The sequence below is a fragment of the Microtus oregoni genome, unplaced genomic scaffold (genome assembly GCF_018167655.1).
Source record: "Microtus oregoni isolate MIOR12 unplaced genomic scaffold, Mior012 000047F_ref0000412, whole genome shotgun sequence".
NCBI classification, from domain to species: domain Eukaryota; kingdom Metazoa; phylum Chordata; class Mammalia; order Rodentia; family Cricetidae; genus Microtus; species Microtus oregoni.
In genome coordinates this window covers 18,594,424-18,621,452 of record NW_024543221.1, presented here as the reverse complement: position 1 = coordinate 18,621,452, position 27,029 = coordinate 18,594,424, and the positions used below count along the sequence as shown (strand labels likewise).

The following is a 27,029-nucleotide window of genomic DNA, read 5'->3' as shown; positions in this document are numbered from 1 at the left end:
ACTCGCTTTGTAGACCAGGTTAGCCTCAAACTCACAGAGATCCACCTGCTTCTGCTTCCCAAGAGCTGGGATGAAAGGCATGCACCACCATTGTCCAGCTCACTTTTCTGCTTCTTAAAAAATATTTTAGTTGGTGAATCAGAAGTCAGACAGCACAAAATGAGATGAGATGTTAAAGAGGGAGACAAATCAGGGAGGAAGAAGGTTTGCTGCTGAAGTATTTTCTAAGCTGATCCTAACCAGAACCGTAATGGAAGAGCCATGAGCAGGTCCCACCCATGTGAGTCTCCTGAGGAAAATCTGTCTCTTAGAAGAATGCTTTTGTTTGTGCCTGGCCTGTGATTAGAAGTGTGGCTCTAAGCATTTGTGATGACCATATCAAAGTGTGATAATACTACCAGACCAGATGATCTTGAAAATTCCCCAGGAGGCAGAGCTCCTCTGAGTCCTTACTTCTAGCAGCCATCTTTCCTTCCAATCAACATCCACTAATATAAAGAAGTCATTCTTGTTTATCCTCATGGCTAGATCTTTTTCTTTACAAACCCATAATCATGTCTATATATCCCTAAAACTTCATAAAGCAAATGCCACCAAAGCCCTGTCTATTCTCTAAGCAACGAAAGGCTGGTGAGCATCGCCACTGAGAAAAAGGAGGTACAAACTACAGCAGCACAGAACTGGTTCTCGAGCCTCTGGCCATAGCTACAGAAATACACAGCCTTCTGACCTGGACCTGACCTGAGGCTGTGTCCTAAGATTCCTGACTATCTCTAGATCTAAGAGTAGAGTGCAGTTCAAAGAGAAAATCTATTTTTAATGACTTGGGTGAGAAGGGTAGAGTGGCTGAGTAATTCAGAGTAATTAAAGCTATCTATCACTCTGAGAGAAGTACAAAGTTGGTTGAGATTTTCAGAGACATTTCCTCCATCTTTCATAAATGTCAAGAAGGAAAGAACAAGGGTACCAAAGCCTCTGGGCACAAACAGTGCCATTCAACCTTCTAATGAGCAGAAGCCCTCTGAGCCCTTCTCTGGTATTTTAGTCGGGAAGGCCTTGGCCTCTCTAGGAACTCCCTCTAGAGCAATGAACACCATGTATGCTGTGGTTAAGAAGTAGTTAGAAGACAGTTCTCATTTCAAGTTCAGGTTCTACTCTCATTACCTATAGGGATCCAAATTTACACCTCCTTGAGCCTCAGTTTCCTTCCACACAATGGAGGTAGTAATAGTATCAGTCCTACTTTGAGACATATGTGACATCTTTTCACAATGGCTTTGCACACAGTTGGTGCTCAATAGTGGCATCGCCCAACTTGTTCTCCCACAGCAATCCTCTTGAAGGAGGCCAGGTGCCAGGAGGCTCTGGCTGTGCAGCGTTGTCAGTGTCTCTGAGCGTTCCACCTGGCCTCTCTCCGCTAGGACTGCTTATCTACCCTAAGTGGGGAATACCATGCCTGGAAAGCAGTGTAGCCCCTCCAACCACTGACTCCTGACATAATCCCATCACTGAACCTGTGTCTAGGATCCAAATGAAAACGAAAATTAAGTTAAGCTTCCTATGTACAGGGTGAAGGGAAAGCAGAGTGAGGAAAAAGGCAAAGAGCAAAGCAGACCCCGCCCCCCCTCCCCCCCAGTGTCTTTCAATTCCATACTGTTTTTTCTTTTTCCCAGCAGGATTCCTGGGCTGGAAACAATAGGGAGGTAGAAATAGGACCCTTTCTACTTTAGAATTCTGGAGGGATCTACAGAGAATTAGTAATGCTGGTGCTGTGTTGTCTCCATGACAACAGTGAATTTATTCAGTTAGGGAAAGCAGGTGGGACAGGAAGCAGGGGATGAGAAGGATTGAGGGAAAAGGGCCCAAGAAATAATTCAAACAGATCTTCTACCTGGGAGCCAGATGCCTGGATTAGCAATGCCCTAGTTCCCTACAGGGCCAGCATTAACTCGTGACTAAGGAAGGGGAAAGGTATGGTGGAAGGGGGTAGAGTAACAAGGTAGTGACACCCCTTTACTTGGCCATCCCCATCCTTGTATTCCATAGTGGGTCCTTGTCTAGAACTGGTTCCAGTGAAGCTCCTGCCCAGAGGTCCAAGTCCAGCTTCATCACACTGAACTCAGCTTTGCCTATGTTGGGGTCCCACTTAACAGGCCCCGAGTTCTGGCATTGCCTTCTTCATTTATAGACTTCCAGTCACTAGGAAAGTATGGGCTAAAGGGTAGGCTATAAAGCCAAGTTTGCCCCCCCTCCCAGTCCCCTTTAAAGGAGAAACTCCCATGGCCTTGGTTTTGGAAGGTGAAGTTAGGGGGGTCAGACATGCTAGGGGAAGGATTCCAAGAGGAAGCTACTCAGGGACCCAGGGTAAGTATGTCTCTCTAAGTACCTAAGGAGAGGGCAGACGTTGGTGACTGTAATCGACTCCCTTTGACAAAGGTCTTGGCCTACTTCTCAGCCAAGTTCCAGCTTCTGCCTCTATGTGTCCAAGCTGCATTTCTTGCTATGACTTTGGCACCTGAAATGTGTTCTCAGAGGATCCTTGATCACAATCTTCTAACCTTGTTCTGTTCCTGGGGTTAGCTTCTAGGGTTTGAAGGAACCCAGGCTGAGGTTCCTAGCCTGTCTTAACAGAGGAAGATGGTCCTACCAGATGATACATATGGAAGCAGATTTTTCTTCAGCCCAACATCCCAGAACTCTAATGTACTCTCCATCCATCTTCCATGTTCATCTTCCTATAGGAATGGCTCCTGACTCATTGATCTAATTTCAGAAAGATATAGAAGCAGGGGTTCTCAACAGTCACCATGTTCAACTTTCCAATTTTGATCTTAGCTACACTGGTGATACACAGAAGGCTTTTCACAGTGCTGGAGAGGGCAGCAAGGTAAGTTCCCAGTTAGATGTGCTTGAGTGTGGACAATTGGTATTTTACAGTGGAATACGTTACTAGTGGGTTTAAATATATATTTATAAGGTGTTCTTTAAAAAACATCTCATCTATCTACAAAAATAACCATCTGTGTGTCCATGAGACAGTCAACATCTATTACAAGATGGTTCTGTGTGAGATGGGTTTTGTTCAAGTGTAAGCTCATGTGGGTGCCCTGAGAACATTTAGGGGAGAACTTTGTAGGATCGTCTTCTTTCTTTTCCTCCTCACCTCCCTCCTCCTTGTTCTCTTCCTTTTCTCTTCTATCTTCTCCTCTTTTCCCCTTCCTTCCTTCCCCCCCCCCTCTCTCTCTCTCTCTCTCTCTTTGTTCATTCATCCATCCATCCATTCTTTCTTTCGATGATAGAACAGAATCTCTCTACATAGCCCAGAATGGTCTTGAACCTGTGGATAATCTTCCTGCCTCAGTCTTCCAAGTGCTGGAATTACAAATATGAACCATTATGCACAGGATTATATGCAGTTTTGATTTGGTATATCTTTAATTTAGGATGATCCCATAATAAGTCCAGAAGCATCTATGTACCTGGGTCTCTGCTTCCTTTGTCTTCCTCTGAGGCATTCCCTATGGTCCACTTTAGTTCTTTCTATGCTAAAATGCTATATATGAACTATATATGAATACCTGCTGAGAAGTGAGTTGTCTGTGCCCAACAATCCAGGTTTTATATTAAACTCTTCAAGTATACTCTCTGCTGAGGACCACCATGTCTGGCAGAAATCCCCTGGAATTTTCCTAGGATCCATGAGGTGACAATGTTCTCAATAGCAGAATCCCATATTTCACAGAAGGGACACGACTGTCACAGTTAGCAGAGTCTGACTCAGTCTCAGCCTCATCACATGACCAACTGTGCTGACTGAGTCACTGACTCTCTAAGTTTCTGTTTCCACATCTCTAAGTGTTATTGGATGCTAAAATTAAAACATCCATCAAGGTAAGTTACATGGTGGCAGAATGTTTGCAGTTGCTTGGGATCCATTTTATGATTCCATCTCTTGCCCGGGGTCCCCTGGCACAGATTAATAACATAAAAGGATAGATAGAATGAAAAGGAGGACATGTAGAAGCTCTTAGAGGAATAAGCTTTTAGATACCGTGCCTGGGAACACCAGTAGGACTAGTTGGAAGGTTTGAGAGGCATATTCTGGCTGTCGGGACAGAGCAGGCAGGAGTCAAGTAGACAAGAGGACGTGTAACAACAGGCGTCTGTAAAGTCACTATTTCCCCCAGCTACTTGGAAGGCTCTACACAGGCCACCGCAGGAGGAAATGCTGACCTGGTCGTTTATAACTTGTCCAAGAAGGATACCTAGAAACCAGGGAACCTTTAGAAAATCGGAGAGGTATTACCTGCAGGGAAAGCATCCTGCCTTGTAGGAACTTGTTATAGATGCTGTGGGTATCCCCAAGATTATCAAGTTCTCAGCCATGAAAGAATCAGACACACTGGCTAGCTGGAGATCATGGAGCTCTCTGTGACTGTCTCAACTGTATACCTCCCTGACCTCTTCCTGACCTGCTCTCTGGAGGGTTTAAGGCTAGAAGCTCAGAGGTAGGAGTAAGGTGTGAAAAAGTGTCATGGCAGGTAGGCAGGGAACAGATTGATATCAGCCAAGGCCTGAGGTAGTGTGAATACAGACAGATCTAAGCTCCCATCAATCCAACTTAATTCTGGTCAGAAACTGCCATCTTAATACTGAAAAGACACTGGGCTTAAGACCAGACCTAGGGTTAAGGTAATAACCTCAGGGTAAGCTTTTTGCTGGTCAGTCCTATTGGAGAGTTTATGTCTCTTCTAAGATGCACCCTCTGAAGTGAGAGTAAAACAGCTACATTCAGATGTATCTCACAGCATTCTTAGTGGCAAGATAACAATGCAAATGATTGTTGTTCCCAACTAATATGGCCATGAGAGCCTCAGGAAATGAGCTGCAGGAGGGCATAGCACCGCTCAGTACCAGACTTGCAGCATGGATCAGGTGGACAGTTGTTACTTCTAGGTACTGCTAACTTTGCAGTAAAATGACTTTAGATTGAAGAAAGTTCTGGGTGTCAGCTCTTAGCTGGTTTTGAAACCCAGTTTTTCTCAGAGTGCAGGGTCTTCTGAGAAGTGAATGGGTTACACAGTCTTTATCCACTAAAGTGACTCAAGAAAGTTTCAGAATTAATCCTGAGTGGCCTCTTGGCTCTTTTGTCTCCGTCCTCTGGGAGCTGTGAGTGTTGGCCTTCTATAGGACACCTGCTCCTGGTAAAATGAGAGCAAGGCCGAGATGAGCTGTGGAGTCAGGAGCCTTCTGGGTGCCGCCTTCAGTCAGGTCAGGTCTGCGTGTTCACATGTTAGAGTTTTACAGTATCTCTCGGTGGTGGGGACTATTCAAAAATCTTTGTATTCCTCAATGCTTTCCTGACTTTTGTCAATGGCACTTGAACTGTAATCTATGTTTTTAAGCCTCCATGGGATGATAAGGAGTAAAGGAAGCTTAGAAGAGATGGAAGGGAGACAAAAGATCCCTCTCTTTAAAAAAAAAGTACTTAGGAAATTAATTAGGGAAAATAATCACCAAATCACCTGAGTATTTTATTTGGTGCATGCCGGGTCTAGATGGAAAAAAAAGCAGAATTTTAAATAATTTTGGAGTCATAACTGATGTAATTAGGAGCTCAGTGAACACTTAGCATTGAGCTGTGCTTATTAAAATTACTGTTTTAATCAGAACATTGCCAGAGAATCATTAATAATACAATGGCTTGATTCCCTGGAACTCTAATTAGACCTGGACTTTTAACCACCCGAGTGTAATCGGGTTCAGTCTGGCCACGCACCACGGGTGATGCATTATCGTTTTGGGGCATGAGAGACTCGGGCATCTGTATTGCTATGTAGTGACTGCTTTGTGCTCAATTTTGGAACAGGAGAAGGAGCTAAGAAGTCTAAAAGGTGGCGGTGATGATTGACATCTGCAATGGCAGAGAGAGACCCAATTCCTTGGTGGGACAGACTGCTCTAAGGGGAGCAAGAGCTAATATTAGGACTAAGTGAGACACTATATTTCTGGTGCTGTCTTCCCACATACTTCCTCTCCTAGACCCAAGGCAGCTCCAGAAAAGAGTGCAGTAAATACGGTGTTCACTAAGCTACTATGAGAGGTTAATCTAGTAAAGATTGGTTATTTCTTATTTCTGTTGTCCAACACTATGAGTCACCTGGCTCAGTTTCTCTAGAACCTCCTTAAATTTTAGAGACATTTTTCCACAATGAAGTCTAGAGAGTTGGAGAGAGCTTGGTGGATGTTCCCATGTGTTCCTAGACACCTGGTGGAGCTGGCATTTTAGGAGAGAAGTCTCTATGATGTGGAGTGTCATATATCAATCTGTTGATTTCATTGGTTAAGCAATAAAGAAACTGCTTGGTCCTCATAGGTTAAAACATAGGTGGGTGGAGTAAACAGAACAGAATGCTGGGAGGAAGAGGAAGTGAGCTCAGACTCGACAGCTCTGCTCTCTGGAACAGAGATGCCATGCTCCCCTCGCCCGGCCACACACACACATCCGACCCAGGATGGACTTAGGATAGAATCTTCCCAGTAAGCGCACCTTGGGATGCTACACACCTTATTAGAAATGGGCTAGTCCAGGTGCGAGAATTAGCCTAGAAGAGGCTAGATAGAAATGGGCCAAGCAGTGTTTAAAAGAATACAATTTGTGTGTTGTTATTTTGGGGCATAAGCTAGCCAGGCGGCCGGGGTGCTGGGGACGCAGCCCCGCCGCTCCTATTACAACATCTCTAATTGGGTATATGGCTCTGAACACAGAGTTGGGCATCTGCACTTTCAGCTGACAGGTCAGAGTATGACCAGAACTGTTAGAATCCCCATGGGGCATAGTCTCTGAAGATGCCAGAGGGGTGACTGAGAGCAAAGGAGGCAGAAACGTGCTTGCTCATCTCCTGGATCATTCTACCTAATCAGAAGAACACAACAGACCTGAAGACTGGGATATGTCAAAGGCAGATGCAACAAGGTGAAAATTAGGTTGAAGAGGGCGCGTGTCCTGAGTGGAGATCAGAGAGGAGGTGGCAGTGATGCTAACTGTAGGGGTGATGGCAGTTGTTGGAGTTCACTGGTAGTAGCCAGAGAGGAGTAGTGGTCAGTGTGGAATGACAGTGATCAGTTAGGGGTCCTAATCAGAGAGGTGGTGGCAGTGGAGTAGCATTAATCAGAGAGGAAGCAGCACTTTCTGAGGTAGGGTAGAAGACCTAGATTTTATCTGCAGAGGCTTGGGGTAGATAGTATTCTTTGTATAAGTATTCTCACTAAGTATTCTCCTGGCTACCAGTGGAGGTCTGAGGCAGTGTGATTTAGCTTACTGATCACCACCAAACTACAGGGCGCTTTTGAACAGTTTGATAAAGGTGACTGACTCTCTAGGTACATTAAGTGCTATGATAGGTAAGGGCCTTCTTTTAGTCCCCATTTCCCTCTTAGCCAAAACTCGTGTATTGTACAATCCGAGTCATCATATCTTACAACCCTAATCCTAAAGCCCCTAAAGAAGTAGAATACAGAAATGTAGTTGGTGAGTATACCAGAGGTTCTACCTCACTGACCCAGAGGGAATACTTTTACTGCTAATATTATGGTGCCTTTTTTACTTTCCAGGAGGAAGCAGGATGTGCAGAGAGTCAAGAGTCAACTGTGGATTTGGGAGCAAGAAGGTATCCATGGAATAGGCTAGACTTAAGAAAGGATTGGGTGCAAAGTGTTCTGAGCATGAAAACATCATAGGCCAAAGTAAAAATGGGTTGTAGGGTATGCTCTGGGGAGAGGAGGATGCAAAAAAGATGCCCTTGCTTGCACTTCTTTCCTTGTTGGTTCCTTAGGGGAGTGTCCATCCCTACAGAGCTGATCAGGGGCTCTGGGTCACCTGGAAGTGAAACTGAATTCCAGTGGATCCTCTAGCACCAAGCTATCCAGCCCCCTCCTCTCAGCAACCCTGTCAGTCAAAGGGTTTCAATAAATAGTGGGAGATCAGCTCAGAAACAGTCTCTGTGCTTTGGAAACACATAGTCAGGTCTTAATTCAAGAATTACTGTGCTTCTAAAGAAAAGTTATATGTTAGGGCTTCTGACACACCTACAGATGTACTCCATGTATTCAAGCTGGTATACAAACACATGCACATCTGTACCATACACTCCCAATATACATCCACATACTCTCACAACGCACACCCACACTGACTTTCCCCACCCATATTCATGTCACACACACTCAGCACATACTGGTGTGCTAATTATTTCACTTTGTCATGCAGACACACAACTGTGAGAAGAAAAGAGCCATTAAGAGCCAACTCCCTCAGCTGTCTTGAAGAAGGACTGGACTGACCAAGAATAACAGAGGCATTAAAAATGATAAACAGACTTTTAAATGGGCTTAGAATCTTAATGAAAACCATACGGATATATTCCATAAATGTCCATAAATATCAGACCAACAGATGGCATCCTAGCTACTGCAGTCTTGAACCCCATCATATTTGTTCTATTAGAATAGTTCAATAAATAATGTAACCCAGTCAAGAAGCTTTGGGTCAACAGAGCTTCAGAGAATGTGCACTGAGGGCTAGCAAGAAAGCTTGATTCATTTTTGCCCTGGGGCAGCTGGCTTTTCGTGGTCATGTGAGTTTGCTTGTTAGTTTTAGTACATTCTATAATTCTGTATATGCAATGGACTGTTCTCTTAGAGGGTTGTTGTGAGAATCATTGCAAGTCCTAGATAACTATGATGATAGATTAACAATACTAATGATTTATTGTTACGGCTACTTTTAATTTTCATCATCACCATCATCATCTCTCCCTCCCCTTCAGCTTCTGGGGCCAAGGGAAGCCCATGGCTTATACACATTTCATGATGTGATTAGCAGGGAACAAGGAAGAAAGGAGATGGAACAGAAAAAGAATAGAAGAACAAGGAGGGGGAAAATAAGAACAGCAGATCCTACAGAGGCCACACACAGTAGCCTATCCACAGTGTGAATGTGTCCTCTAGGCAGAGTGTGCCAGAGGAAGGATTGGGCATCAAGTAGCCAGACGGTTAGAGCATAACTTTCTTAAGATTTACAAGGATTTTTATTGGTATAAAATGCTCATGTCCAAAAATTCACTCACTTAAGAGTATATGACTCAAAAGTGTTTAGTACATTTATGGCTATTGTGAATAATATAAACAACGCCATAATTAATTTTAGAATAGTTCCCTCACAACTTCCCCAAAGGATAGCTCATGTCCATGAGCAGTCACTTCCGCTTCCTATGTCTCTAGCTTCTCCACTCCAGAAAACCCACAGCTGATTTTCTGTCTAGTCTATGTACTTCCTACTTGTGGAACCATCTAATATGTGACTGGCTTCTTTCACTTAGCACAGTGTTTTATTTTTTTTAATTTCACCCATGTTCTAATAACTATTAGTAACTTCTTACTTAACCCAAAGCCAAGAAGCTGCAGGAAAAGTGCTTAGGACCCACATCTGAGTGTTTCATATGCAGGCTACCCAACTGTTCACCCCAGAAGCCTCACTGAATCCAAGTTGGTCATTAACTGGCCAGCTTAGGGATACTGCAGCTGGGGGACTTTCATTTTTTTTTTTTTTTACCACAGGGGAAACCAAAGCACTCTGAAATGATTGTGTTTTGTGTGTGGGCTGTTTATAGCCTATGCACACTTTTCACAAAGAAAGAACGAAATAGGCTGTAATGTGAGACTGCCTGGTGTGGTTTATGATTTAGATTTAATGTTGAGAGACAAATAAAATTCTCTTGGTATTCTGTCCATATGTCTCTCTCTTAGCTCTTAAAAGTGACAATTCCCAGCTCAATTTTTACAGTGTAAAGGCTGATTCCCCTCTAATGGTTATCTGTCATTGCTTATGTTTAAAATAATTTTACGTGCTAAAGCTGCAGCTTCAGGATGCAAGAGGCAGAAAGCAACAGCTCTGGACCAAGGTGGGATGGAGGACACCTTAGCAACTGGTTGTAAAGGACCAGGAATGCCCATCACACTTGTTCTATAATGGAAGTGGCATGAACTTGTCCCTTAGCAGCCCTCCTGAGAATTGCAGAAATAGCCGGGTATTTATTCCATCCAGTTGGGAGACATGTGAGATAGGAAACAGTTACAGGCTGTGTGCAGCCTCATTTTCCATGATGATGTCTAACAGCATTGCCCTGTGGCCACTAGATGTTAGTCTAGGGCCACAGGTAAAAAAAAAAAATGAAAAAAAGTAAGTAGAACCAGAAATTCCTCTGACTAATAGATATGCCTAGGCAAACCCAGATAAAGATGGTTGAGAACATGCTTCCTGTATGTGTGAGGTCATCTTTCTTTCCTAGAACTTTCAATATGGATTCAGCTTGAATTATAGGGAGGGGAGTTGCTGGTAGCTAGTCCAAGACAGTGCCACTAGCCACAGTGGCTTGGAGGCTGTGACCATGGGAAGATGATAGTGGAGAACTGGGAAGAACTCAGGAAACGGCCTGCAAGCACACAGTTTGACGAATGCTAGTCACTTCTTATCTGAAGTGTCCAATGGCTAGTACCAGCAGCCATTTTAATGGATTCCATGAGAGTCCCACAACCAAATTAATTTTAGGAGCAAATTCCTTTCCAAACATAAAAATAACTATATCAAATGGCCTTTTGGGTAGGGTCTTATTTCATGAAATAAAACAATACAATATCACTGCTCTAAAAAGGTCAGGCATGATTAACAATGCCCCAGGCATCTCATTATATCGAGAGTTCATTATGCTGGCATCCCAGGGAAATATCCTCACCACCTACCCCTACTCTGGACCACACCAGCAATAGAGGCCTCCTTCCACTGACTAACAGAAGCCCTTGTCCAGTCTCTAGGCTGCCTGTTCAGAAGGCTGTCAGCAGTACGCAGGGACTCCCTTGTGCACCCTGTCTAGAAGAGCACCACCAGATTTCTGTTGTTCCAGAGTTCCTCCTCTGGAAATTCAGTCCTGGGTGCATCCTTGGCTAACAAGTAGGTAATCCCATAAGGGAAATAGGATTCTGGAGAAAGTGGAGGTGCTTAAGGTTCCTCCATTAATCTAGACATTCTTCAATTTGCACCGGGAGCATAAATTTGCATGCTGAATCCCAGAAACCCCAAATCGTACAATATTAGATAAAATAAAATTAATTTTTGTAATCCTCTGTGATCATATTAAAACCCAACATTCTCAACTTGGCACATGGAATAGGTTTGCCCACCTGCCTTCCTACTGAAATTGTTTTCTCAAACCCTGATTGGGTCTTGCTGTACAGCTGGCAACATAAGAGAATGGGGTCCCCGGCCTATCTGGTCCCCTCATTACTTAGGGCCTAGAAGGGGAAGAATAAAAGTGCATCAAGGTTAGAGAGAGGGTCAGAAGACTCTGGTTACCCAGGTGGCAGACTGGAATGGATTTGAGTTCTGCCTGATGCCCAGGTAGAAGACAAGGAGGAGGTAGTGAGCAAGGACGTTGCTTTTCCACAAGATCCTTAGGCTACTTTCTGTTGTTCCTCTTCTAGGAAGGTTGGTAGAGAGAACTCCATGAGCTAAGATGGTCAGTCACTGTGACAGCATAGGATGCAGGGACTTGAGGCACATGAGGATGGGTGACTTCTGGGTGATGTGAGGCCAAGACCTGCTACAGCAGAGAGTAGGAGGTAGTTCAGCTTGATACCCTACAGAATCTTCTAGGCCTTGGGAAGCAACCTTCACTTCACCAAGCATGAGGGTTGATTTTCTCTGGGTCTTTTGTGGGTCTTAAGTATCTCCTGTGGTTCTAGACATGACATCAGATATGAAATATGTGTGTTTTGTGTCATTTGATGATGTCAGAAACACTTCTGCATATAGTCCCTTGAAGATAGTTGAACTGACTAGGGGATTCTGCTAAGGCTTGTCCAAAACAGTGGGAGACACTTCATCAGAGCTACTATTTTTTCCATTTGCTGTATTCCCAGGATACTCTTTATACCACCCTATTAGTTCTCAGTGGAATCAGTTCTCAATTACTTCTATTAGCAATTTCCTCAAGGGACCCTTGGACCTATGAGACTAGGCAACCTGGGGTGGCAGAGCCAGGCTTCACATGCACCTTACACGAGGCTGACTTCTGCTGCTGTCCTCCTCATTTCCCAGTCTCAGGAATGAATCTTGAGAATGAAGCTCAGAAGAGCTGTGGGCACACCATGTTCTGGGCCCAGGGACAGGTGACCTTTCTAATTCAGCACCTTTATAAATCTTCCCTAATGAAGTTAGGTGGAGGGGCTGCTGATGAATAAATGAAGGTTAAATCACTCCCTGCAGAAAACTGAAGCTCATAGCCAGGTCCAAAAAGAGAACTTGAAAATGCTGAAGCTGACTTGCACAAAGGTTTTAAAGCTCTCTTCCTCAGATGGGAAGACAGCAGTCTTACCAATACAGGTAATAGGGGCCAAGGGAAGACCAAGGTAGATGGCCTGAAGAATAACAGAATTTCTTAGATAATGAAGCTGATTTGGGAATGCTGTAAAACACAACACACATATGCATACATATACTATATACACATACACACTGTATACATGCATATGTATACATATACTGAATACACACTGTATATACACATATGCATACACACACTGTATACACATATACACTGTATACATGCATATGTATACATATACTGAACACACACTGTATATACACATTAGGCATATGCACACTGTACACACACATGCATACATACATTGTCTACACATACACACTGTACACACATACATATATACATACACACTGTACATATACATAAGCAAACATATACTGTATACACATACACACTGTATACATGCATATGCATACATGCACTGAATACAGACACTGTATATACACATAGGCATACACATACTATACACACATATATGCATACACTGTATACACATACACACTGTATACATGCATATGCACACATGCACTGAATACAGACACCGTATATACACATACTATACACACATATATGCATACACTGTATACACATACACACTGTATACATGCATATGCATACATGCACTGAATACCAACACTGTATATACATATATGCATACACACACTGTACACACATATGCATACACACACTGTACGTACACACACACACACACACACACACTACCACATACAATTAATTCCTTCAGCCAGGTCTGTCTGGCTCATTTCTGGCCTCCTGAGGACCTCTATGTCATATTTTCTTGTAAGTACATTTGTTACTTAATGTCCTTGACACCTCCGACTGTCACCACCCTCTACTGTCTGCTCCTTGGCTGCACACATCAGTTTAAGCGGCCCAGAGAAGGCTGACTCAAGAAGGAAAGAGACATAGAAGCAGAAATAGTAGCTGGATACAGCAGGTCAACTAGGTGTAGGACTGATAAGAGAGTAGAAACAGAAGGCACATGAATGAAAGGGAGGGTTGCCTTGTGAATCTTAATAGACAAATTGCAGGATACAGGCTGGGAAGAAGAACAAGGCTGTTGAGTTCTTGGGCAATGCTGAAGCACATGGCTTGCTAGCATTTGCTTCACTTTGCATCCTGGGGGAAATGGGCTGTGGGGCAGGATCAGTGGCTCTGGTGCACCTGTTATGCACACATGGACTTAAGGAATCTGGTCATGATAGCAGTGATGCTCAAGGGACACAGAACAGCTCACACACTCCGCAGCCTGGTAAGGAACAGGATTCAGGAAGAGAGTACCAGGCTGATGGGAAGCTGAGGGTGGGCTGGGCACTGGAAGAGAGACCCAGAGGCAAGAGACTAATATTGAGCAGTAAATCAAAGGTCAGGCTGATTTTTCTTGGCACCCCAGGAGATGCAGCAGGAGAGCTCTGCTGATGGCAGGCTCTGACAACTGGCAAATGAGCTTCTATGGTTATGTGTTTTCCTTCCTTAGTCTTGTCTCCTAAGACATAGGCTGAAAATAGGTGCAACTGGCAGATGACTTCAGGATAAAAAACAAACAACTTATTAGTTGTTGGGAACTCGGTAGCAGAGGAGAGGATGCTCACGAATGAACCAGGGAAACAGGCAGGCCTGAGTTGCATCCATTCTATAAGCTTAGCTCCTGCTGTCTCAAAAATCCTATATGGATCAGCCATTTAATTTCTCCAGCAATCAAAATGGTGACCATTATCATTATCCCCACTTTACAGAAGAGAAAACTGATGCATAGAGGCTAATCCAGGCCTTAGGGAAAAGCAGAATTGCAGAGGTCAGATCTGGATACAGAATGACCTGCCTACAGGACCTTCCTGCCACCCTAGGAAGCCTCCTTGCATAACTGCTCTCTTTCTCTGTCTCTTTGGCTCCCGGCCTATACCACGCACCTAGTAATTACTGAACATTGTCATCTCGTGGGGAAACAGATGCAATCTACCCAGACAAGGTCCCACTAACCATCAACATCACTGAAAGAAGGGACTAAAGGCAAAGGGGAAACATCTTCATCTTCATCCCATAAATTGGCATCACTAGAAGCCACCCTATTCATTCAGTAGGGCTGTCTAGGAGGTAATGGATCAATACCTGGTATCTTTCTCTCGAGGATGCCACTGAGACCCAAGACCTGTCTAGGAGCCTGAAGGTGGATGGAACGAGGGGCTTGTACCAGGGACAACCCTATTGATAATCCTTGTATTGGGTACATGGTTGATTCCTTCCATAGTCTATGTTGTTGCAGCTGGGAAGGCTGAAGCCCTATTTTTCTAGGCTGTACCCTTTTATCTTGGGAATGGTAGTAAACAGAGCTGACTGAAAGCCTGCACATGTATGTGTGTGCAGTTCCCTAAGGATTGATACTTCCTAACCTTTCCTCAGTGTTAACAATCGTCAGTGGAAATGCTATTCAAATACATCAAATATTCTGATTTTTCACTCTTAGCCCCTTGGGTGAACTCTCTCCCTTTATGGGCCAACTGGAGCATCTCCTCCTCCAGGAAGCCTTCTCCAGTTCAAAGCTAGGAGCACCCTGTTGTGTTCCCAGCTGTGTACATACTTCACTGCAAGCACTGCGCACTTCTCCCTCTTTGTGCGCATGTGTGACTGTGAGGACAAGTTCAGTTCTGTAAGCATCTGAGCCCCGAGTGGCTGCTGGATGAGCCTTTTCATAACTGAGTGGCTGAGACACAGACCTCATCTCTGCCCAAGGCTCCCTTCTCATCTTCCTTCCCCTGCCTCGATCCACCCTGGCCTTTACATCTTTAAACATTGCCTGAAGGATGAAGCTGAACCTGGGCTGTTTCCTAAGCTGTCACCAGCTGATGACAACTGGTGTTCTTCCATCTGGTGGCAATTTCAAACCCCAACCTGTTTGCAGAGAGGAGTGGGAAGAGGGAACGGCTAGCAGGAACTGGGAAGGAAGGTTACCAGATGCAGAGTGGCAAATGCTCAGGGAATTGAAACACAGAGCACCAAGTAGAGACCCCAGGTTTCTAAACTGGGCTTAGAGAAAGAACAGAGGGCTGGCTAGAGAAACACAGTAAAGTTTGGGTCTGAAACAATGAAATCTAAGCCTTGGAGGAGAAATGCAAACCCACACTACTCCCCTGCAATAACATAGACAAAAACCTCTTCAGGGCAGATAATGTTCCTCATCCACAGAGGGACAGTCACTGTCCTTACACTAGTACCTACCACTATGGACATACTTACACCAGGTGAGCTTCTGAGCACAGTGAACCCTTTGAAAGAATTAATTTCACATCGGGGAAACCAAGGCTGATTACCTTTGACTCAGCCGCCCAGATGACTCACAAGGCAGATGCATCATCTTCTGACATTCCTCTACCTACCAACCCTTGAACTCCTTTACAGACCTGAGTTTGACCCTAAACATTCTCCTTTGGACAGCTCTAGAGAGAATCATTTTGTGTAAGCAATATGCTAGACTCACAGGCAGTGAAGACAAGCTCTTATTTTTATGTGAACCTGCACTGCTAAGCCACTTTTGGATGAGAGGTGAGGTCTTACTTGAAGAACTCATAAGAGACCAGCTTCCCACCTCCTAAGGGTATCATTCACAGGACCTGGATCAAAGTTCCAAGAGTATCTCTGAGCCTACATCACTTTGAGTGAGAAGCTTGTGGGATAGACTGTGCTGTTCCAGTCCCAGGTTTCTAGACTGAGTCCTTGTATCTATAGCTTGCACGCCTTCTCTGGAGGAGGCCCAGGACTACAGACTTCTTCCTCTTTTCCTCCTCTCTCTTTGGTTGATGAGTGTGCTCCTCTGAAACTGTATCTTCACATCACTGTCCCAGCCATTGGCAGACAGAAATAAATTCTTTTGTGACAGTTCCTCTGGTTGCCCTCTTTCGTGTTGATTGAAATGAATAAGAATGTCAGTATCTAACTGGAGTCGAACTGGAAATCCAATGTGGCATTAAATGCTATGGTCTAAATCAATACATTCAGTAACCAAAACTGAATACTGAGAGCAGTAGTGTCAGAGTTGGGAGGGGGTGAGCAGTAGAAGGCTGAGTTCTGGGGTGTCATTTTACCTCTTCCCCATGACTTTTTTTGGTTAGGCCTGCCCGAGTCTTAGGATTCTAGCAGGGACCAGCAGTTGGTGAATACTTGGTTCACTCCTGGATGGTACCTTAGAAGATGAGTGAGGCTTGGCTGAACTGTTTCTTGTATGCTGTACCTGCTCTACTTGCAAGGGTTTCCTTTGTTGAGTAAACCAGGTTGAGGACAGGGTGGGAAGATGTACAAGGAAGTCATGGGATCACCCTGGGGTCTCTGAATGGCATTGGTGGGATGGGAAAGGCAGGAAGGCTAAAGGCTTTACTATTGCCCAGACTTGCCCCTCACTCACAGTTCTACCCCTAGGGCCCTACACATTAAACCTCCAGGGGTCTTACATTCCTTATTGGTCTGACACAGGTGATTAATTTTCTTTCAGTTTGCCATAAGGTAGAGACAGTATTCTTGGAAGGACACTGGTCTGCTTTACAGTACACAGGGCAGTGACACCAACCTCCTTGAACAGGATGCTTCTTATCTGTCCGGGGACATTTCTTCTGCTGTCCCTTGAATGAGTCTGGGCTCTGAAACAGTGCTGGCATTCTTTAATTGGGCTTTTAAACAAACTACCACCTCCTTGGGAGTGCCAGGTTAGGAGGGGCCTGCATTTCCTGAAGCCTGGAGCACTTGATGGAGAAATTGCAGGATGGGAGCAGGCACAGCAGGGGGCACTGTCTTTAGCACAGGGAAGGAGCTTCCACTGAGGAGGCCTGGTGCAGAGGCCCAACACTGCTGTTTTGCTAGCTTTGCTGCTTTGGGCAAATTAGCAAGCCAGACTTAATTTCAGTTTTCTTATCTGTAGAAAAGGCTGGGGAAATAATACTCATTAGCTGAGGTCATGTTTGTAAACTAAAAGAAGAAAAACGTTGGCATAAATATTAGATTTCAACACATCTTAAATAAAACAGAGCTGAAAGACCAGGCAGCCAGTGGAGTTTATTCTATAGGTGTGGTTATAAATTGAGTCTTGCTCTGCAGGACTTGGACTGGTGATAGGCATGGGACACAACCATAAAACATAATTACAATGCTAACACGTATTAAGCAGGCATGCCATGTCAGGTGCTTCTCTTGAGTGCTTTTAATCCATTAATTCACTGAATTAATTCACTGAACACTCAAGCAGAGCCCACCAGTGTGCCCATTTACGGATGAGGTTACTAAAGCAGAGGGTGGAACAGTTTGCCCAGTGCCTCAGTGCAGTTAGTGGTGGAGCTGGACTTAACCAAGTTTGATGATAACTGCTTATAGTAGGTGACACTCGGCATCTTCAAAGGTGTATTCTTTGTTTTCAAAGTCACTTCTGAGCTCTAGGCCCCATTTTCTGTGAAACAAAGGGCTTCCTTTCTCTAGATAGTCTCTAAGGGTAACTAGCTCTGGACCCCTGTGTCAAGACAAAGAGATCTCTTCTAGAGACTCTAAACCAGAAGGCATTAGTGAGAGCACTTCCTGGAGAGTTCAAGTTGCCTCAGTCACATAGCACCTGGCCACATTCTCTCTGTACCTACATTCCACTCCTTACCGGCAGAATTTGAGGGCCCTCCCTAGGGTAAGACTCCTGCTTTTTACCTCTCTACACAAAACTGACACTTAATAGCACTGTTGTTGTAGTGAGAAGAGCAGGAAGAAATCATAAGGAAACTCTCTCCAGGGCAGACCTATTTATAAGACATTTGCTGGACCATTCCTTAGAAAGACAGCCTTGTCCAAATCTGCATATGCAAATGACTTACCAGTGGACAAAGCTATGCATTATACATGGTAGACGCTTAATGGTCTACTGAATGAAAGAGGCTGTATATGCAAATGACATGCAAATTTCTCCCAGTTTAATTTGACTCTTGGGAACATCTTCAGTGACTCTCTGGGGCCTAGGTTGTTTTAAATTTTTTAAATTAAAACTTTGTACACACAACCACTGAGTGCTCCTTTTGCAAAGGCTGAACGAAGACATGGTAAAGTTGGGAGAGGAATGCTGGGCTGAGCCAGGTTAACCAGCACTAGCCCTGGTTTTCCTGATAACTCAGATTATAGCGAGGGCGAGAGAGTCCTTCCTCTGGGCATCTGGAATTAAGATCCAGTAATTTCTCATCCTCCTGTCCTTGGAGCATCATTATGGGCAGTCAGGGTGTCCGCAATCAGCAGTTACTAGAAAGAGAAATCAAAGTCCCTGCCAAAGCTCAGGGGACAATCCCCAGGCCCCTGCCCATTTAGAACATTGAGGGTTTTTGGCACCAGCCTGTCCAGCCTGTACATTGTGTTTAATCGCGTCTTTCCAAACCAAAGGACTTTAAAATAAGAGGCTAGGATTTTCTCTCTAAAATACAGCAATCCGAATGTCTGATTAATAGGGTAGGTTAGCAGTTCTTTTCCCTCAGGTGAAAACATTTATTTTTAAAAAATGCTCCAAGAGAATATTAATGGCCAACTATGATCAGGGTCAGCTTCTGGGCTCCTTGATGCTGGTGATGAGGGAACTCAAAACCTGGGGGGAGGAGGCCACTGCTGGCTCCTTGTACTGTGCTCCTGGAGGCAGGATTCTGCCCTTTCTTTGGGAAAGACACTGATCTGAGTGAGACTCAGCTCCCAGGCCACATGGGGTTCCATATCCTTAAGCAGAAACATGTGTGCAGCAAACGTTTGGATTGAAAGTGACACATTCTAACCCAAAAGTGCAGCAGAAACCCTCTTATCCTCACTTTCCTAATCCTCAAACTCCATAATTCACCAAGTCCCTCAGGCTCAACTCTCTGCCCACCCCCAACCCTGGCTTCATGTCCCCTGGTAGCTGGGCCAAGACTCTCAGATCAGAAAAAGGGGGATGCTTATGACAGACACCGTTTGCCTTGTAAAACCACACTTAGGCATGCTCTGTCTACACTGGAGAAATCTTCTCCCCTGGACTAAACAGATAACCACAACCAAAATTAATAGTTTGTCAGGATGCAAGGGACAAGGGATCGGGAAGTGTAGCTCTTCACGTTTTTTTGTTTCCTCTACAAGGTCCTTGGGTAAATTTGGAGGCTTGGAAATTCAGTTGCTTTGGATACAGGTAGCAGGCATGAACATAGCTCTTTTGAAAACGGTTCTATTTTTGGTCCTAGAACCAGCCTAGTAATTATTCAAAGGGACTCCTCAGAACCAGTGAAAGGAAATTGGTTCTCTGGTGAAACTGGCTGGGTATTGCCATCTCAATAGGCAGGAGACTGTCCTGACCACCAGGTTGTCCCCAAACTCACAGAGGGAAAAGAGTATGTGTGATGGGGGGCAGAGATGGTGTCAGGAGAGTAGTTCTCTGCCCCATTAGAAGGGGGTCCTTTGTAGTCTATGTCTGAGAAACCCAGGCTAACGTTCTCATTGTTCTACCACTTATGAACTTCTTAAGACAGGATGGTGTAATACCCTGCAGTTAAGCAGGGTGAGGAATACCTCTCTGCGCCAGAGGCACTTTCAGGGCTAAAAACATTGGTGTGGCCCTCTTTGGGGACTCATGCAACCTCAGCCAATAAGCAGCTTGATGGAAAACCGTTGCTGTGTCCTCACACACTTCTGCTGATCTAAGTGCTGGATGCTTGCAATATTAAAAGTGTTCATAGAGTATTTCCCATCTGGGATCGGAATAGGCCATCTCTGCAGTCTTGGCCGGCTCTGGTGTTCTGTGGTCCATGGCCCTGGCAGACAGCAAATGTAGTTGATCACTCCTTAGCCTTATTTATTAAATTGTATCTATGGACACACATAAATCTCTAGGGATGATGGTCACTACAGTGAAGAGGCAAGTAAAAGGGATGAGAAGACTTCCGAAGCTAACCCAATTTCTGTCTTTTTTGTGGGGCCTCTCATTCTTAGAGTTGACAGTTAACCTATCAAACATGTAGTGACTGTGTCAGAAACTGTATTGGAACTGCCAGGTTGTAAGGATGCCCAAAGAACGTGGATTGCCGCGAGTCTAGTCAAAAGTCCAGACAGGCTTAGACCCTCGATAATTTTTAAGTTTCATGTATGTGTATGGTGGTGGGTAGGGGTGTGTGCATGTGAGTTCAGTGCCCACGGAGGTCAGGGATGATGTCAGATCCCCTGTAACTGAAGTTATAGGTGTTGCAAGCTGAATGTCCGTAGTGCTGGGAACTGAACTCGGGTCCTATGCAAGAGCAGTACTTGGTTTTTGCTGAGCCCTCTCTGTAGACCTCCTACCATCATTCTAGTTACCCTATCTCTTTATATCATCCCCCAAGGCTGTGAAAACCTGTCTGTGTTATGTTCATAAAGTTTGAGGTGGTTTGTAATATGGTAACATAAGGGCCCTTGGACTGGGTCTGAGTGTTCACAGACAGAAGAGGTTCATCCTGTCTTTGTCACTGAGCTTGGGGCTTTGCTACATACTTGGAGAGGCCCCTGAAGGGTCCCTTCAAAACCAGATGTCCATACATGTGGCCTATGGCATAGGGGTAACCTACTTGGAAACCCTTCCCTCCTCTACACAGATGCTTATATTCTGGCCTCTTGGCCTCACATATGGGCTGCCTCTCTGTGTTCTGAGAGAGGGACTGTTTAGTCTACTTTGGCACATTGCTGGCTTTTAAAAATAAATACCAGATTATGAGAATGTAGCCCAGTTTGGCCAGTCCAGAGACTTCTTATGGTCCATTGGGATGGCAGGTAGCAGCAGGGATGACAGGTTGCAAGCCATTCTTGGGAGCAGAGCTTTAGCTAGCTGTAGCGTATAACAAATACTTCTGGTCCTCTCTGAAGGACCAGGGCATTTTATTAAAAATGCCATTGACAATGAAAGCCCAGACTGTATGTTAGATACACACTAGGCACATTATGTCTGTTATTCCCCAGAACACTGCTTTATTAGGCCTATTACACAGGTAAAATAACTAAGGCTTAGAAGACATTTACATAGTTTTTCAGGTGACATAAGGGACTGTACAATGGTGGTATCATTCACACACACACACACACACACACACACACACACACACACACACACACACCAGATCTTAAACCCCATGGAATTTGTCCTCTCTAGGCCTCCAAATGGAGAGTAGAATCCCAAGCCCCCGCCCCCTCCAAACCCTCATGTCACCCATCTCCAACCCTCTGTTCTTCCCAAGGCTCTCTCCAGCCTGCACGGAGCCATTCTGCACGGTGACTCTCCTTTTCCATTTCACCCTTCGCTGGATCATTTTATGCCTCTATTCCCTTTGCTAATTCAATCTAATTAAAGTATAAAATAGAATAATTGCTTCCATTCCTACACTCTTTTCCCATCTACCCTGAGGACAGAGTGGTATTCCCTTTCTGGGAGTGGCCAGCCTGACAAGCTGGGCTGGAAGCAGGCTATGCCTCTTCTTTTCATCTTACTAGCTGTTTTACTTGGCTCCCAGCCTAACGTTCCCAGACTCGCTGACTTACTTCCATTAGACACTGAGGGTCTGGGAGCAAGTTGTATTCATGTTCATGACATCTGCTGGCTTACTGCTGAAGTTGAGGCAGCTTTCTAGGAAAGAGCTAGCCTTCTCTTGATGGAGCACCTGGACAATTAACAGCAGGACTGGAATTCTGTTTCTAAGTCTCCCCCTGGGACTGGCCAAGCCATAGATCCATTAAGAGTACATTAACATTGACTTGTTAGGCAGTGGCACTAATGACTCAACACTTCTTACTAGTGCTATTTCTTAATTACATTTAGTTAATTGACATAAAGAGAGAGAGAGAGAGAGAGAGAGAGAGAGAGAGAGAGAGAGAGATATCTGAGTGCTAGATTGGATAGTTCTAGCTTAGCACCGAGATGGAAGTCTCTCCAGGCATAATTGGAAAACTGATTCTACCCTCACATGGTTCCAAGGATGTAACAGGTGCCACATCTTTGGAAAAGAATGAGTGAACAGGAGGTTAGAGGAAAGACATAAGATTACATGGCCCATAGTGTATTATAAAGTAAAATTACAGAAAGGACCTTTCCATCATGTTCCATCAAGTCTGGATATGGCTTGAATGTGCCTGAACCACAAGCCTCACAAGCTACAAAGTACTGTAGAGCCGTTAAGGGAACAGATAGTGGTATGTAATTAGATCATTGGGAAGATACTAGTTGGTTCAAGTGGCCCCTACTAGAAACTGAAACACACTGTTTTGACTTTGGCTCACTGACATCTTCACTTTATAAGTTACCTAGTCTTAAATAGTTTGTTACAGTAACAGGAAATATAAGCTTTCTTGACCCATGAAAATACTTATTGATTACCAAATCACTACTCAGTATAGTGTCATGGTTCAGGGAAGACACTCATAGGAGCAGTTGGCTGCATCCATCTTTCCTTAAGAAGATCTTGCAGTCTAATATCATGCATACCTGTGCTGCTATTGAGTACAGTACTTGTACAAGAACATGAAATTGATTTATGTGTCAGATGTGTTCCGAAACTGATAAAATAAAATTCAAAGTATAATGAAGTTTTCCAAAAAATGATTTAGAAAAGTATTGATGCATGCTTCAATAAACACTGTAAGTAGCAGAAGAGACACTTCATGACAAAATAACCTAATTATGATCATTCTGTCTATTAGAGCAATGGTTCCCAACCTTTCTACGGCTGACGCCCTTTAATACACTTCCTCATGTTATGGTGACCCCAACCATAAAGTGATTTTCATTGTTACTTCATAATTATAACTTTGCTACTGTTATGAATCATAATATAAATACTGTGTTTTCTGATGGTCTTAGGTGACCCCTGTGAAAGGGTCGTTCAACCATAAGGGGCCACAAAACCCACAAGTCATGAGAACCACTGCATTAAGATACCATTTCTGTTCCCCCAAAATGCCCAAAGATATCATACAGAGTAAAATGAAAAGATAAACAACCAGCTAAAATTCACCAAATAATTGGCAAAAGGTATTTTTAATTCATGACATAGACACATTATAATCTGAGTAAAAATATATCAAAGAAAAATTTCCAGAACCCCAGGATCATTCCTAAGGACTTGACAGGGCAAGAACTCTCCAAGACATATAGGAAAAAAATAATATTGAAAAGTAAAAGAAAAACACAGATTCAGCAATAATAAAAATACATTTACTTCCAACCTTATTTTTAAAAGTCCCAAGCCTTTGCTAAGTCTTGTTAAGATCTGGGGGAATGTTGGAATTAGACTAACATCTCTATCTTGGAAGCTTGCCTTCCCAAGTCCCTGAGGAGTTAAGAGACCAGGCCCCTAGGAAACTTGGTAGAGTCAGGACTAGAGGCTCCAGAATCTGGGCCTCCTGGCTCAGAACAGGCCAGCTATCTGGGTCATGTGCTGTTTTCTTCATCCTAATAACCATACACTTCTACATACCCAGTAATGGGATTAGGGAGCGAGGGCTGGAGGGGTCATATGGAACCCTCATGATAAGTATGCTGAATAAGAAGAGAGTCTTCATTTGTTATCTCAACTGACCTCACACTTTTCTGTATGAGATACACTGAGATTAAGTGACTTGTCCAAAGCAGCTCAGTTACAAAATTGTGAGATTGGGACCCAGGACTCGGAGCTTCAGAGACCTCTCATTATTTGATTCGCATCTTTTATAAGCTAAGGTTGTAGGATAATGTGAAAAGTAATGGCAAACACTGGGAGAGAAAACAGGCTGTCTGACTTTGTTCTTACTGATTGTCCTCTTAGCACTCATTAAACTGTGCCCTTTACGAGGCTGTGCTGCGTGTCAATACTCTGCTCCATGGCCTCAGACTGATGGGCCTCATGAGCTGCTCTTGGCCCTCAGCCCTGGATTACCCCTGCTGAAGTCACCAGGCTACTTCTTCGGCATGATGTACAGTTCCCCAGGTGATAGGCTTCTGAGGTCCACCACATACCCCTCTTAGACTCAGCCTCCTGATTGCCCGACTCCACTCGTATGGAAAACTCCTACTAATATCTCACTTGACCAGATTCAGCCCCATGGCATTAAACCCAAAGGCTTCCAATTTCAGCTCCCCATGGCTGGTTCCTACTCAATCTGTCTGGTTCTGATTATAACAAGAACAGGGCATCTGACACAAAAGACAGGAGGAAGAAAGGAATATTTATAAACAAGATACTTGAAAACTTGATGTGGCTAGGGCTGATGCTTTCAGATATGGATCAAGAGCTCATTATGTACCCTGAAGCCTACTCAACAGCCTCATTTCTGATGCAGCCTCTCTTCTACGTCACCTGGGTAGTGCTAGGAATGAGACCTGGAGCTTGAGCATGCCAGGCAAGCTCTCTGCCACTGAACAACATCCTCTTCTGCCTACATTTTACGTTTTCAAAAAGCATCCTGTCTGAGAAAGATATGCTACCTTTTTCTTTTTGGCTTGGCACCTTCCCAGTCAACATACGCTTGTATTGGTCATTGCTATCCTGCCTTGGCTTTTATATATCAATAGGCTCAGGGAACCCAAGTAAACGTTCTTGCCCAGAGTGGTCTGTTTGGTCCTTAGGCATACAAAATATCTGAAAATACTACCAAAGCATGATCTCTTCATCCTGTTTGGCCACTGTTTTACCAGGCTCCACTGTTGCCACCTCTCTGTCCCTCCATCCTGCTGTCTGTAGGTAGTTCTGCAGAAGCATCTTGTTGTTGGCCAAATGACTACAGGGTGTTATATGTTGTGCAGGAGGATCTGATGATTTGTGATTGTTCTTAAAATGTAGTGCTTGGATTTGAATGGTAAGCATCTACTTTCTTATTTAAAAATAACTCTCTGGGGGCTGGAGGAATAGCTCAATCAGTAAGTGCTTACCATATGAACATGAGGACCTGAGTTGGACCTCCAGAACCCAAGTAAACAAAAGAAAGGTACCCATATATAACTCTAGTAGTAGGAAGCATAGACAAGCTAAACCATGGGTTTACAAACTGGTCAGCCTAGTTATTTGTTGAGTGCTAGGCTAGTAAAAGACACTGTCTTAAGAAACAAAGTGGATGGTGTCAGAAGATTGACACCGGAGGTTGGTTCCTAGCCTCCACACACAGAACACATGCATATACACATGCACTCCCTCCAATAAATACAAAGAAGTTTCTGCCTTAAAAACAAAACAAAAGAATAGGAGGAAAATGCAAAGCACCCATAGAAATCTATCTGATGGTGCAGATCTCTGGGGACATGTCTCCCTCATTAGATGGTAATCAATTTAAGGGTAGCAACCAAGCCTCATTTCCTCTGTTATTTTCCCAGTACTTTGTTCCTAATAATTATCTTTCCAGTAACACTTTTCCAAGACCCACTGGCTATTTTATTGGCCTAATAGACTAATGTTTATTTCTAGGACTGCCTTACCCACTCCAGGTCGGCAAAACTTCCTTTAATTCTAGTAAGTTCTGAACTGGATCTGTTTATGCCTCAACTGCAGGAGCCACATAAATAAAGGTAGAAAAGACAGGTGGGCTCAAGAGAATCCGGATGTAATTTGCATGCAATTAGCATATGATTTGTGTCATCTAGTCTCAAGAAGTAATTTTCAAGTTAGAGCTGCATCACTGCTTTCCTTAAAGCCACCATGCTCCCATCCCCTTTTCTTCATTCCCGCGCATCCCCTTATCTGTCACCCCTTGATCCAGATTCTTTATCTTTAAAAAGAGAGCACACAGAACCCTGGGAAGAGTAAAGCTGACCAAGGACACTGGAGTCTTTGAAGAACACTAAAGAAAGACACAGGAGATATCTAGTGAAGTGGTGGGTTGTCCAGCTCAGCTGTCTTCCCAGTCAGCCAGCAACCTCAGTTATGAGACAATCTTTTTCTTTTTTGTCCTCAGGAAAAGGATAATACCATGGCTGCTACAGATCATGGTTATCTCCTGATCAAGAAGATAAAATAGCCAGCCATGGCTAAGCACGTCACTGAATTTCCTTCCTTGGAGGGTCTGGTAACCCTCACCATCCCTTCTTCCTTCCCTTCCCACAGTTCCCTCTGCTCACACACATGTAAAAAAAAATATGAGCTGAAGAATAACTCCTTCCCTGGTTCTAGGAAAATAGGTCTTGTTCCGTTGCTCCTTAGCAAAGTATTGAGGCTTCTCTTTGGGGGTTTCAAATCTTTGCAGGTAGTCTCAACTTTCCAGAACTGACCAGCTCCCTCCTGCATCCAATCTCAGACTCAGGACAAGATTTGATTTCCTTCTAGAGCCCCATCTCAGTTCTGTCTCCTAGGAGCCAGCCCAGCCTGAAGGCCTAGATTATTTACACCTCTTTGGCTCCCATGAGCAGCCAATTCTGTGGGCCCAGGAGCAGTAAATCTACCTCCTAATCACACCATGCTGTGGGGCTCAGTCTAGCTTTTTCTTGCAGAGCTTTTTATCACTCACCCAGACAGGGGCTCTGGCCTAGAGAGAAGCCTCCGGGAAGAGGCTGGCCCTGCATCGTCCCTCTACCTCTCTGCAAATGCCAGGACTCTGCCTTTCTCAGAACCCCTGCACAGCAAG

At 44.2% G+C, this 27,029-nt stretch overlaps 1 protein-coding gene across 1 annotated transcript in view; it reads right to left on the bottom strand.

Annotated features, from left to right (window-relative positions):
* The window catches only part of Plxna2 (plexin A2), a 204,781-nt gene that overhangs the window by 79,441 nt on the left and 98,311 nt on the right, over positions 1-27,029 (bottom strand). The gene's annotated exons all lie outside the window — the stretch shown is intronic.